Here is a 15,315-nt window from a genome sequence, read left to right as displayed (position 1 = left end):
CAAACTTACAATAATTATTATCTATTCTGCATGGGATCTATGGAAATTGTTACTAAAATAACTGAGCAATATTAAGCATATCTTGCATTATTCAAATGGTTAAAAGGGTTTTATTCAATGCATCTGCAATAGTGTTAATTATGTGGTTTTATATTCTACCCTCTAAATATCGTCTTTATTCCATAGTATCAATAGCTACATATACTCATATTTGTCAAATCAGATTTCTGTGTTGAATAGTTAAGATTTTGCTGATATGCGTATTTTTCATCGCTATGTGGTTTCTAAGAATAGGTGATAAATGCCAGTCTTTGTACCCATTTGGATTCTAAAATTGATTTTTTTTCATTCATTCAGTTTTTAATAAAAACAGACTCCTTCAAGATACATTAAATTAATCAGAATCTAGTAATTTTTCACTGTTTAAGTTTGTGTAAAAAGAAGTTTCCAAAAACTTCCACTGGTGCTATATATTTTTTGAAAAATTTACATTTGTTCCTTGTGGTAGATAGTTTTCAAAAAGAATGATGTATTGTATGATATTCAAGTTACATGACCATGTACCTGAATTGAGAGAAAATATTTGTAATATAAATGTGTATTCAATTTTTTCTCTTTCAATTTTTATTTAAATTCATCTGTTATGGTTGACATGAAGGTAAGTAAATTTCCATCCTGCTCTCAGTTCTATATTCTGATGAAATTACTATCTTTTTTTCCAGTATTCCTCATGTTTTCTCCAGAAATAGTATTCAGTTATCCAAACAATATTATTTCATTTCCCTTTATACTGGCTTCCTATTTTTTGTTTTCTGATTCTATTAATTTTTAAAATTATTTTTCTAATTTCTAATAAGAAGTGATGTAATACCTTAGTATTTTATCTCAGAATTTGTAAAAATTTGAAACATGAAGAAAAAATGTGCTAAATTTTAACAGTAATTAATGTTGCCTTAATTACATTCCATAAGGAAAAGGGAACAAGTGTTCTCATATAATTACCTAGAAATTGCTAAATTATTTTGATATGATATATAATTTTTGGACCTTATTTGTTTTGACTAGAGAATCAAAGGATTTTTTTCCTTTTTTTAAAAAAAATTAATCTAATAGTTTTACTAAGTTATATTTTAGAGTTAACTGTTAACAGGTCAGTTTTTTCCCAGACCCACAAAGAACCTCTTCAATAATAGGTTTGGGTTTTTTTGTGTGTTTTTTTAAAGTTTTTCTGCTCTCTATGCTATAACTGCCTCTCTACATTGTTACTGAAATTAAATGCTGTTTAATTTCAAGAGAGTCCCACAATATGTGAATAACTTGGCCTAAAGAAGCTAAAGGTTGCTTCCATATCTTGGCTATTGTAAAGAGAGCTACAGTGAACATAGGGGTGCGTATATCTTTTCTAATTAGTGTTTTGGATTACTTTGGATAAATACCCAGAAGTGGAATTGCCGAGTCACAGAATAATTCTGTTTTTAATTTTTTTAGGAACCTCCAAACTGTTTTCCCTGGTAGCTGCACCATTTTGCAGTCCCACCAACAGTGCATGAGGTTTCCCTTCTCTCCACATCCTTGCCAACAGTTGTTGTGCTTTGATTTATTGATGACAGCCATTCTGACAGGTGTAATGTGGTATCTCACTGTGGTTTTAATATGCATTTCTCTGATGACTAGTGCCTATCAATGGATGATTGGAAAAAGAAGATGTGGTACATATAAATGAGGTGTGATAAAAAAAATACAGTGAATGTTTAAATTAAAAAATTATTACAGTAAAAGACACATTGCCTAAAATCCCCCTCAAAATACTCCCCCTTGCTTCAAACACAATAATGCCATCATTCTTGCTACTTTCTGAAGCAGTTCTGCAAGTCCTCTTTTGTATCTTTACTTGCACTGTCATGGCTGCCTCAATGTCCTGAATCAATTCAAAACATTTTCTTTTCATGGTCATTTTGAGTTTGGGGAAGAGCCAGAAGTTACATGGTGCCAGATCTGTGAATAAGGTGGATGAGGACACATTGTAATGTTTTTATTTGACAGAAATTGCCATATGAGAAGTGAAGTGTGACATTGTCACGATGAAGGATAAAGTAAAGACACAAAAGAGGACTTCCAGAACTGCCTCAGAAAGTGGCAAGAACGATGGAATAAGTGCGTTTGAAATGAAGGGGAATATTTTGAGGGGGATTAATGGCAATGTGTCTTTTACTGTAATAATTTTTTTATTTAAACATTCACTATATTTTGTGATCACACCTCGTACAATGGAATATTAGCCATGAAAAATGAAATCTTACCATTTGCAACAACACGTACAGACCTAGAGGGTATTATGCTAAGTCAGAAGTAAGTCAGACATAGAGAGACAAATACCTTATGATCTCACTTATATGTGGAATCTAAAGAACAAAATAAACAAACAAAAAAACAGAAACAGACTCGTAGATACAGAGAACAAACTGATGGTTACCAGATGGGACAGAGTGAAAAAGGTGAAGGGATCAAGACGTACAAATTGGTAGTTACAAAATAGTTATAGTGATGTAAAGTACAGTATATGGAATACAATCAATAATATCATAATAACTATGTATAGTGCCAGGAGCTAGATTTATCATGGGGATCACTTCATAAATTACATAAATGTCTAACCACGCTCTACACCTGAAACTAATATAAAATAATATTGAATGTCAACTGTAATTGAAAAATAATTTTTTTTAATTTAAAAAGAAGCTAAAGGTGACCCATCCAAGTCCTTGCTTCGTGCAAAAGTGGAAAATAATTTTTGGTAAATCAATTAAATTGTATGTTGACTTTTTATTGGGAAAGAAACTAATAATGCATATATTTATTTAAATAATAAAATCCCTTTTTATTACTGTATCATTTAATATAATCAGTCTGAAGTTATTTTTTAGGATGTAGTACTTCTGTAGAATTTTAGAGGTTGCTGCTCCTTGGGTTGGTTTCAGCATCTTTTACTCATGTCTTCTACAACTCGGTAGAGCCAACATACAGCCACTTTAATCCCAAAGTGTAACCTCTCCGAAATTTTCAAGAACAACAAATAATATTTACCTAATTGACTAATACAAATAAACTAGAAGGCCAAAAAGTATAGCCCGCCACAACTGCTGTGTTGCTAACTGCTGCCAGGAGTCGTGAATAGTACTTCATGACTACTTCATAAATAGTATTTATGACTACTTCATAAATAGTACTTCATAAATAGTACTTTATCTTCAACTGGGGCAATATTATTATTTCTAATCGATTAGTTTGTCTATATGTGCTTTCATTCACTCATTTATTTAATATTTTTGTGGGTGCTTACAGTGTGCTGGGTAATGTTAAGCCTCAAGAATACAAAAATGGATAAGAAACTGTCCTTGCCTCAAGGAGCTTACATTCTAGTATGATAGTCTCTAAGGTTAATTGCATGAGAATCACATAGAGAGTTCTTTTTAAATAGTATTTCCTTAGCTTTCCCTCAAAATATTCTGATTCTGCAAGTATGAAACAGAGACTAAGCAATTCTGATGTGATCAGCCAGATCAACTGGTCTGCAGATTGCCTTCCAGGAACCTGATTAGGTTATAATTAATCATAACAGTTGAAGCTAATTATAATTATACATTTTGAATAAGTTCCAGTATAATGCCACTAAAATTAAACAATAAAAAAACCATAAAATATTAACATATGAAAGGAAAATAGTAATGAAGACAGCTTTCATAATGCCCTTGGAGTCACATTTGAGCCATAAATAATATTAAACCTAACAAAACCATCTCCACTCACTAACATTATCAATAAAAATTGCCGTGGCTCTCACACATAAGGATTCTGATAAAGAGGTCTACCAGTAAAAATATTTGAAAACTCATACCCTAATCATTTGTCGGATATAAACTAAACTTCTACTACTATTTTCACTTAGTGAGGAATTGGAACTTCCCGATAGTTCTTTTTAGTTCATCATTAGCCAGCAGGTGGCAGCCTAGGATTACATGCTATCTTTCCCTGCGGGTATAACCGAATTAGGCCTGGGTTTTTATATCCACAAAGAAGTTGGTTCATCTGCTTTATAACATTGAGCTTTTAGGACATGATGTACAATTAGCACTCCTCAAATTCTCTGGAATACTTTTGAATTCTCTCTCCCATCATGTTTTTCAATTAAAATTAAGGGACTGTTAACACTTATTGAATATCTAGTAATTGCCATACATGGCTAGTTTCATTACATACATTATCTGTAAACCGTACACAACCCATTTTCCAGATGATAAAACTGAAGCTAAGAAAGATTAAATGATATGCCTAAGGTCACTGACCTAAGTAAATGACAGCACTGGTATTACATCCCAGTGTGTGACACTGCGAAATATTTATGATTTCCATCTATTTATCACTGATCACTTTCCATCTTGTTCGAGGATGAATTAGGGTCTTCATAAATAGTACTTTATCTTCAACTGGGGCAATATTATTATTTCTAACACGAGACTGAGTTTGGTTATTTGAGACTGTCGGAGCCAGGGCAGGCCACCCCAAGCTATCCCACAATGGAATGTTAAGTATTTTGAACTAAAATTACATGAGAAGCAGAAAGAACTCTCTTGACTCATCTGTACCCCTAAAGGCAGGAAATAAACCTCCATGACAAGTGTCCTACATGCTCCTGAGGTCTGAGAGACAACCTTATCACAAGTTATGAAATCGAGTCAAAAAAAGCATGTACACACAAACCTTGTAACGCCGTAAATAACTTACTACCCAAGCCCAAACTTTGTTTAAATTTTTCAACGAATACCCAAACCTGCTTAGATTCCTCTCCAATGAGCAATAAATTCCTCACTGAAGAATACCCAAATCTGCTTAGATTCCTTTCCAATGAGCAATAACTTTCTTTGTCCTGTCAATTTCTCACAAATGTATTGTTTCTTTGTTTAAAAAGTTTTAAAATTTGGCTACTTTGATCACTTCTTTAAGCCTGATTTTATAATCTGAGCATCACATTGTGATTCTCCCTTGCACACGTATTTAATTGTGTTTTTTTCTCCTGTTAATCTAGTATTGTGTCAATTTTATTACTTTAGAGCCAGTGCAGGCAGAAGAACTAAAGAACGGTACATTGCGGGAACTCTCTTCCACTCCTCAACAAGATGATCTTTAATTGTCCACTACTTATAAGGTCTGACAAGTAAGTTCACGAACTTGTTGCAATGATGTTGCTCACCTTTTTTGATATCAGAAGGATTATTCATTATGAATTTGTACCAACTGGACAGTTAACCAAGTATGCTATTTGGAAGCGCTGAAAAGGCTATGTGAAGACGTTAGATGACCTGAACTTTTTCGCCAACAACTCATGGCTCTTGCATCACCACAATGCATCAGCTCACATGACACTGTCTGTGAGGGAGTTTTTAGCCAGTAAACAAACAACTGTATTGGAACACACTCCCTACTCACCTGATCTGGCCCCTAATGACTTCTTTCTTTACCCGAAGATAAAGGAAATATTTAAAGGAAGACATTTTTATGACATTCAGGACATCGCGGGTAATACAATGACAGCTCTGATGGCCATTCCAGAAAAAGTTCCAAAATTGCTTTGAAGGGTGGACTAGGTGCCAGCATCAGTGCATAGCTTCCCAAGGGAAGTACTTCAAAGGTGACCATAATGATATTCAGCAATAAGGTATGTACCGTGTTTCCCCAAAAATAAGACCTAGCCGGACAATCAGCTCTAATGAGTCTTTTGGAGCAAAACTTAAGACCCGGTCTTATTTTACTATAAGACTAGGTGTATGATATGATATGATATGATATGATATGATATGATATATGATATGATATCAGGTGTTATATTAATTTTTGCTCCAAAAGACGCATTAGAGCTGATTATCGGACTAGGTCTTATTTTCGGGAAAACACGGTAGCATTTTCTCTAGGATGAGTTCACGAACTTAATTGTCAGACCTCGTGTGTACCATTTCCATATATTTCTACATCTTGCATAGATTAAACAAGAAATCTTTATCAGGACATTGACAGTTCAGCTTTGACATGTAAAGAGCTTGTACATTGTGACTCCCATCCTTACAATATGAAAAAGCTGGACAAAGTGAAAATCAATTACTTTTCTTGGACCCATCAGAAAACTGAGTCTGCATGGCAAACTGCCAAACCGATATCTGGAGAAACATGTAAATCCAGAGACTCATGGAGCTGAGTTCTGTCTACCAGGACCAGAAGTTGCTGGAGCCATAAACTGGTAGGAATAGTTAGGTGGTAATGTTGATGAATTGCTGAAGGATGAGTACAGATTATCCTGAGAGTGGGAGCCACAGTCTTAGAAGGGAATGACTCAATCCCAAGTTCTTAAGATGCCCTTGTGGCTCTGGCCAGGGTGAGGGGAAGAGTAATTATTGTGAAATATCCCCAAATCTGTCTCTGGTTGATAAAGTTGTCCCCCACTGGGGTACAGGTTAATAATTCTAAAACCACTAAGCAGGTATAATGAAATTGAACAATTAAGTGCATTTGTAGCAAATGGGTGGGAGCCAGGTTTCTCATTGTTGTAGTGAGAGGTTATAGATAAGCCAGGGAGAAGCTAGAATGATCCAATGGTAATGGATTAGTGTTGGAGATATCAGTATGAACTCATGATTATTTTAATATAGATAGCTGCATATAGAAATATTTATAGATGTGTGCATATACATAGATCACACATAGATACATGTATCGCCTTGCTCTGTCAGCTGAGAGGCCCTAAAAACAATGATACTACAATAGCATACGTAGTGCCCAGACTTCTTTTTTAATACCATTTTCCAAGAAAAATAACCAAGGTTCCTTGGAGAAATGGCTGATTTTAGGAGCGAGGCAAGAAAGAGTCATGATGAGCCTGAAGCATCTTGTAGGATAAGAAAGTAAGCAAGTGCTCAAAATATAAAACAAAACCCCAAAATAATAGGGTATATCAAAGAAATACAAAAGCCAACTGAAAGAGCCACCAATAGCTACAGCTAGAAAAATTTGAGCAACAAACTAAATAGTATTGGATAGTAACCCAAAGTATAAAATAAATATCAAGAGTCCATTCTTATGTAAATAAATGATTGAATAAATAAAAAGTGGAGAATAGAACAATCTCCTATGCAAAATCATTTAAAATAATTTATGTAGATGCTTACCTTTAAGGAGATGGAACAGGAACACAATTTTCCCCTTCTTAAGTCTAGGCTGTGCATATTGACTTTCTTCCAAAATGGACAGTATGAGAAAGGAGGAAAAAAGAGTAACTCTACAACAAAGAAACCTGATAAACACCACCTCATCCAGGTGATGCGGGTTAACAGCAACAGTATTAAGTCACATTGATAGAGTAGGTATTCTTGGTATGAGGTGGTAAGAATGGCACATTACCCCTATGCCCTTCCTTCCAAAAACACAATACCTCAGTACAATCATGAGACAAACTTCAGGAAAATCCCAATTGAGGAACAGTCTACAAAATATTTCACCAATACTCCTCAAAACTGTCAACATGGTCAGAATCAAGGAAAGTCTGAGACTGTCACAGCCAAGAGAATCTTAATGAGACATGACGATTAATATAATGTGATAACTTAGATGGGATTCTGCAACAGAAAAAGGATGTTAGAAAATCTGAATAAAGTACAGATTTCAGTTACTAATAAGGTATCATATTGTTTCGTTAATTGTGACAAATGTACAGGAAGACGTCCATAATAGGGGAAACTGAGTGTTGGGAATATAGGAACTCTGTGTGCTGTCTTCACAATAATTCTCTAAATCTAAAACTGTTCTAAATTTTAAAATGTATTGTAAAAGTCTTTATCAGAATTTGCATATGCGTCAGTAAATTATCCTAAATACCTCAAGGTAATACTTTAATTGAACCTCTGAGACTGAACGTTTCTAATCCACAGAGAAAAAAAAGACTCATTCTAAATGCAAAGATGCATGCTAACATAAGTTTGCATGCCCGCATTAATCAGTGTTTTTGCTAGTCATCTGCACTGCAAACAAACAGAAACTTAAGATCGGTTATACAAATCATGTTTTAGTATCTGACTATCTGCCTATGCCCCAACTCTAATTGTATAAGAGCTTACTTAGAACTAGAAGTTATGGGCCTAATACTGTCAAGTGCCCATACTCATATGTCTTTAAATGCTTTCTTTCAAACAAAAGGTTTGTTCCTCCCACCCCACCCCCGAGAACCTAGCAAGATCTTCACAATATCTATATGGGCATTTATCATACTACAGTCCATGCTTTTTTTTTTTTTTAAGTTTACTTGTTAGATTTTGTTTTCTAATTGAGATATAGTTGACATACAACATTATATTAGTTTTAAGTGTACAACACAATGATTCGATATTTGTATATTACAGTATTGCAAAATGATCACCACAATAAGTCTAGTTAACATCCACCAACACACATACTTACACATTTTTTTCTTGTGATGAGGACTTTTAAGATCTACTCTCTTAGCAACTTTCAAATATACCATATAGTACTAACTCTAATCACCATTCTTCATATTACATGCCCAGGACTTATTATGACTGGAAGTTGGTACCTTGTTGACCCAACCCTAACCCCCTGCCTCCGACAACCACCAATCTGTTCTATGTATCTATGAGCTTGGTGGATTTTTTTGTTCTTGATTTTTTATTTTTGCTTTTGATTCCACGTATAAGTGATCTACGGTATTTGTCTTTCTCTGTCTGACTTCTTTCACTTAGTATAATGCCCTCAAGTTCCATCCATGCTGCCGCAAATGTCAGGATTTCCTTTTATTTATGTCTGAATAATGTTCCATTATATACATGACATATTTTCTTTATCCATTTATCCATTGATGGACACGTAGGTTGGTAAACAATGCTGCAGTGAACATGGAGTTGCATACACCTTTCGAGACAGTGTTTTTGTTTCCTTTGAATAAATACCCCAAAGTGTAAAAGCTAGATCATATGGTAGTTCTATTTTTAATTTTTTTGAGGAATCTTCATACTGTGTTTCGTAATGGCTGCTCCGTAGCTTTTTATTCCATTTTCATTATTTCCATGGCTTACAATGAAAAGTTATAATTCCTAAAATTCCCTAAATTCCCTTTTATTATGGTTAAACAATTTGTCTGAATGATACTTTCCCTTCTAAAACTTAAGCTTATAAAACACCATAAAATCCTGATGTTGGCAGTCTATATTTTCAGAAGTAAGATACGAAAGGCATTAAAATCAAAGATTGCATCTTCTCTAAGGGAACTGACTGGAATTGAACTTTGTTGGGCCATTGACAATGATATTCCTGACCAAGAATGTCATGACACCGTTGGCTTTCCTCCTGCACTCAGTGCAGTTGGAAGATGAGGACTCCTTCTTAATTTTTATTCTCTGCCCCTCAAGAACATGAGAAAGGCTCACCCTTGATCATTTAAGATCCTGCTTGGGCAGTGGAGGTTTACCTCAATTTTCTAATGGTGGAAACAAAGGAGGAAAAGTACTGGTTCTTCCAGGGCAAAAGCCACCTTGAGAGAGAATGACATGATGCAAGAACTGTTAAAGCAGCTCAAATCATGTGACACAAGTTATCTTGATAATTGACATGACAGTAATGCCTTGAGTTAAATTCTTATTCAGAGAGCCCAACACAAGAGATTCCTGGATATTGGGAACACTGCAATATTTGCAATAGTCTTATGAAAAAACACAGGATGGACATAGATTCTGTTTGGAGTGTATCCATACTGCAAAAATAAAAACACATATCCTAGAATATTTTTCAAAAAGATATTTTCCAAAATTCAGAGACTGTTTCCTGAGCATGTGCTGTGAATATGCAGAATAGTTTGCAGCCAAGTACACTTTCTCAGTCGCCACAGGGAACAGTAGGAAGCCTAGAGGACGAATAGGCTTCTGTCACTAGGAATCTCGGTCCAAGGCACTCATGTTCCTGGAAGAGACCAACTACAGGAAATAAAGAGTTGAACAACAGTGCTCTCCTAGAAATTAGGGACAAATATAATTTCATGTGAAGATGACCTGAGTTTGAGTTCTGCCTCTTTTGTTCAATGTTCACATGGCGTTAGCTAAGCTCTTAATTTCTCTGAGTCTCGTTGGAACCCCAGAAACTACTTCATGGGAGTTATGATTAAATTAGGTGGTAGGAATTAGAGGGCAATCAATCAAATTAAGCTCCTATACCAAGTCTAATGTGAGTTCTTCTGAATATAATTTTAAAAAGGGCTCCACTCTTTTGTTTTGAAAGCAGGGGAAATGAGTTTGATTAAGCTACAAAGAGTTTTGTAGTGCTGTTTTGAGAGAGGAAGAGAATGCAAAAGGCTATCAACTTTCCTTCTATAAGAGTGAGAATACAAAAGGAATAGAAAGCTTCCATGTGTAATTGTTTTCCTTGCCCTGCAGGCTACCTTCGGGCCTTCCCTGGAGCCAACGCAGCTGAGGAACTGAGTTTGAGTCTCCCCATATCACAGAGAGGATGATACACAGGAATTTGCAAAGAACATGAAACTCTACAAACTCGACTTCTCCCTCACTGCCTTTATCCTACCTATGGCCCTCTTCTCCTTATCTCTCAAATATCTCTTCTCTGGGAGTGCTCTCTTGAGGGAGGAAGAACACTGAGAAAAGGAATAACAGTTGAAAAATCTTGGCTAGCAGCCTCACACCTTGAACACAGCTATGTGGGCACATCTCAATTTATGGGCCCTGATGAGAGGGCCCATAACAGAGTGAGCTTCGTTTTTACCAACAGTGACTTCGAAAGCTATATAAATGAGTTTTAACTGATACTGTTAATATCTTGATTCATCCACTGCATCGATTCACTTGAATGCTAAAAATGTGTTTTTTGCTAAAAACAGAAAAATGAAGGCAAATTTAAACATCTCATCAAATACAAGATCTTTGAAATAGTCACATGTAACAAGTGGATTGAACAAGTAGTGCCTGTACTTAAGGCCAGTGAAAACAGAAGGGGTCAAAGACCTTAACATGAGGAAGGAAATGAAAGTCAACAAGCTCAGAATAAATCTCATCCTACTTCAAAGCTGTTGTAAACAAGAAAAATATGAATGACAGCGTTGGAAGTAAAACAGGTAACTTTGTATTGAAATCTGCATTTATACGCGTATGTAATGAAACTTAAGATGAACCAGAAATGCTCATTTGGAAAGACAAACAAAAAATAATTATAGATAACTGTCAATGAAATATAGATCCTGGGAGAGAGAGAACCCAAGAAACAAAAAAGAGCTTCTCAACTTTATGATGCAAGAAATGAAATTATTTAAGAATGAAAGGCAATGCAACCTTCCCAAGATCACTTTAACTGATAAAGCCACAGTAAGAATGGATTCAGCATAAATACAAACATTTATGGTTGGAACCAAGCTAATATGTCCAATTTAGAGAGCCAACAACTACCAAAATCTGACTGGTAAATAACAGAGCTGGAGTCCAGACCCCAGGCCTAGTTTTGTTGTAAGACAAGGCATACTTGAGTTCACACGGGCCATGTAATTAGCGGAGTGCTTTAACTTCTCTAAACCTTGTTTTTCCTCATCTGTAAATTAGGGATGAGGATTCTAATACCTGGAGGATTTTATGACAACTAAGTAAGATAGATAATGCCTAAAGCCTCTTAGCATGTGCTTCAAATGTAAGAGTATTTACCATTAGTTGCTATCACTGCTGATGCTGTTATTATTACTATCCTATCCTCTGAATACTGACAATGGTATTTTGTGATAAGCGCTTGACAGCTGTGATAAACGAAAATTGTTTTAAAAAACTGTTTTAATCACTGCACTCTATACCTTGCTGTAAGATACATCAAAAGGTTTATTGTGTTATGAAGAGTATTTTTCTCTATTGATATGTATATATGTTAGTCTTGTATCCTGTAACCCTGCTGAATACTCATTCTTAATAGTTCTAAAAGTTTGTAGATTTTCTTGGAAGCTTTTAGATGTCAATATCAAACATTTTGTGCTTTCCTTCATAGTCCTATATCTATTTCCGTCCTCCCTACCGTTCAGCCCGCCTTCTTTCCTTCTTGATTTCCTCATCACATTAGTTAAAACCACCTGAATAATTCACAACACAGTGGTGACAGCAGACATCCTTGAGAACATTACTGTTAACTAATTATATTGAAAGATTATAATATGGGATGAACAAACTTCTGAAGATTGCCCAGGGAATCTAGACATAATATAAAATATTTCATGTAAATATATTCACCTTTATAAATAATTGATTTACTAATGAATTTTTGGACATAATCTCTTGCTAAATTACAGATAGCATCTTTAATAAATTTGTAATGTGATATATTAAATGTCACTGTGGAATTTCCTAGAGCTAGAATTAACGCCAGATTTAGCAAATAAATGAATGTAAATTTATGATGATTTCCTAGTCCTACATTTTAGTTAGTATCTTATCAAATGAAAAATATGAATATCTAATCATACCTTCAGAAACTGTTAAAATATTTGGAGTAATATATACTTAGACTATCAAAGGAAGAGAAGGCTTCCCACTAAGTAATTTAGACAAACACATTATTCTAAAAAAAAAAAAAATAGCAAGTAAATTGAAAGCATTTCTTGCTTGGTCATCAATATATATGTGCAGCACTTCTGCCAGACCATTTAGTTGGTAAAGACTCCCTCAGCACAAACACAAATCATTCATGGTAGAAACAAGACAATTTGTTAGTTCAGAAGCCAGCATCTACCATTCTGATCTGGAAACAGAAAACAATTTCGAAATTTTATCAGCAACAATAATCCAGTGTGGAGCAAAATATCCTCAGCACAAACCAGGAGGTGTGGGAGTTAATGCTCTATTTGAAATTCTATTCTTACTTCACATTATGGTCAAATTACATCTTGAATTTAATGACTTCAGATCATTAGCAACTCTGCAGTCACCAAAGGAAGCAATACAGTTGCAAAGGAGGAAATGGTTTTGCAGGCATTTGGTTTTTTAAATAAACAGGTATTTACCACTCCAAGCAATTATACAGCTATGCATATTTTATTATTAATAAAGCATGCAGTGTATGACTATAAACATCCAGCTGGGGTTTTCCACGCATTTTATTCATGACATTTACCATTTTGGTGCTTATGGTGTTCTCTAACATCAAGCACCAGTATCAAAATATCGCTTGGGTATTCATATAATGGTTTATAATTTAATAATGGGTTTTCCATTTTCTGCCTCCTTGATTTTGTGCACTAGATTCTGTCCTTATATTCTTCTCCCAAATCTGAATCATCACCTAAAACACACTGCAAGTGATTCTTCCATCAAGTATACAGCGATCCTCCCTGCCCTGAATTCCTACGCTGAATCACTACTTGTTTAATAAATGGATGAATTACCTTGACTATCATTTGGCATTCTTATAAGGTCTTATAATGTTCATTTTTCCCCTTGTATTTCTCATTCTTTCTAAACATTATCCTAAGCTCCTTGATCAAGTCTTTATTTTATACTTGTTAGTATCTCTTAGTACTGGACAGAATAGTAGCTCAGTAAATTTGTTCACTGAAGATTTCTTATGATTTCAACATATAGCAGTTATTTATTCATTGTAAAAAAGTAGTAATTAGATGCTTTATGGAGTTTTACTGCATTTTTATAGATTTAATACCTGTATTTTAATAAGCAGAGATAACATTCAGCATTAGGAATCTATTCTGGTTTCCTTGAATCCATGTAAAAATTTGTAGGTTGAGAAAAGAGTCTTTTACCTTAAACTACTTTTATTATTATACTCCTAAATAAACCTTGACTTAGTTGAGGCTCATTTACTCAATGAAGAGCATGTCATATCTTTGTTTCTATGATATTGTTCAAATACCCAAACTGTCTTAATTGCAAAGATAATGAAAGGATTATGTCATAAAAATGGAGACATGAAGTGAGCCTCTTGAAATCTCTCCTGAAATTTATAATGAATTGAACAACTGTAATTTCATAAAGGACTCCCTGCATAGCAGACAGGCGAGACTAAGAGGTGTGCAACTGAAATCATCTAAAGGTGGGCAAATTGGGCGAGCAGGGGAGGAGGGAAGCAGGAAGTGCTGAGGCACAGATCCTGCGGGGGCCATAGGACACAGACCAGCGCTCCGAGCTCCCTGCATTCCGGAGCTATCGCAGCTGTGGGAGAGGGAAGAATTCGTACTGCTGGGGCTCCGCTTATGGCCCACAGTCCTGCCTGAGGGATCAGCATATAACACGGCCGAACCGCACGCTCATGGCATCACGGCAGAGACCTCAAAGCAAAGACTGAGGGAAGAAGGGTGAAAATGGCAGTTTAAGCCCTCACTGCCAAGCAGAGGACCGAAGGCTTAGGCATGGAGCCTAACTGCCCCCTCCCCCACCCTCCCGGAACTCATCCAACCCCCACCCTCCCAGCCCTTCCAGTGCTAGAAGCAGAATGGTAGCAGTGTCAGATCAAAAGAACAGAATATTTGCAGTTCTGAGAACTGCAGCCCACAACCACAAACTCGCAGCCCAACTAGCTACTGCAAAGGGGAGGGACACTTGGGTGTAGGACAGGTGTGCTGGTGGACACCGCCATTGTACACAGACACCTCTCACAACCCACCCTGCCCCTGTTCCCACCTATAGGGGCCGATCCCTGCAGGAGTAAACAGAGCTGCTGAAACACACAGGCTCTGAAACTGGTTCCCAACAGGAAGTCTCTCTCCTTTTTGGTCTGGGTGAAAGGGGCTTTGGGGAGGGAAGAGGTGCTGCCATGAATTGTTTTGTAAACAGGACACAGTGGGGTGTGAATCACAGCAGGTATATCCCAGGAAATCAAGCCCAGAGGAACACAGCGCTGGACACTCAGCACTGCTGTCTCAGGCATCTCACTATCTCCCACCCTAGAAACAGAGGGAACACCTCACAGGTATCCTTGTCGAGGGTGACCCCATGGCTGTCATCTGGCCAATCAGCATCATCTATCCTCCACAGCCACAGTGATTGGCTCAGGGCCGGGCATGTGACCAATCGGGTCCTTGGGGTCAGCCCTTCGTGTTGGGATCGTGAGACCAGTGAAGCTCAACTCCCCTTGGGGTCCTGAGGGAATATGACGTCATCCGGTGTCTGTTGGAAACCATGTTGCTTCCAGAAAGGGAAAGCCCACCTGAGAATGACACCAGCACAGAGAGAAGGAGGCAAAGCCAATAGGTAAGGAGAGCGATGGTTCCTGCTG

Source organism: Rhinolophus ferrumequinum, chromosome 11 (assembly GCF_004115265.2).
Source record: "Rhinolophus ferrumequinum isolate MPI-CBG mRhiFer1 chromosome 11, mRhiFer1_v1.p, whole genome shotgun sequence".
Lineage (NCBI taxonomy): Eukaryota > Metazoa > Chordata > Mammalia > Chiroptera > Rhinolophidae > Rhinolophus > Rhinolophus ferrumequinum.
Note: the sequence above shows the minus strand (reverse complement) of the source record.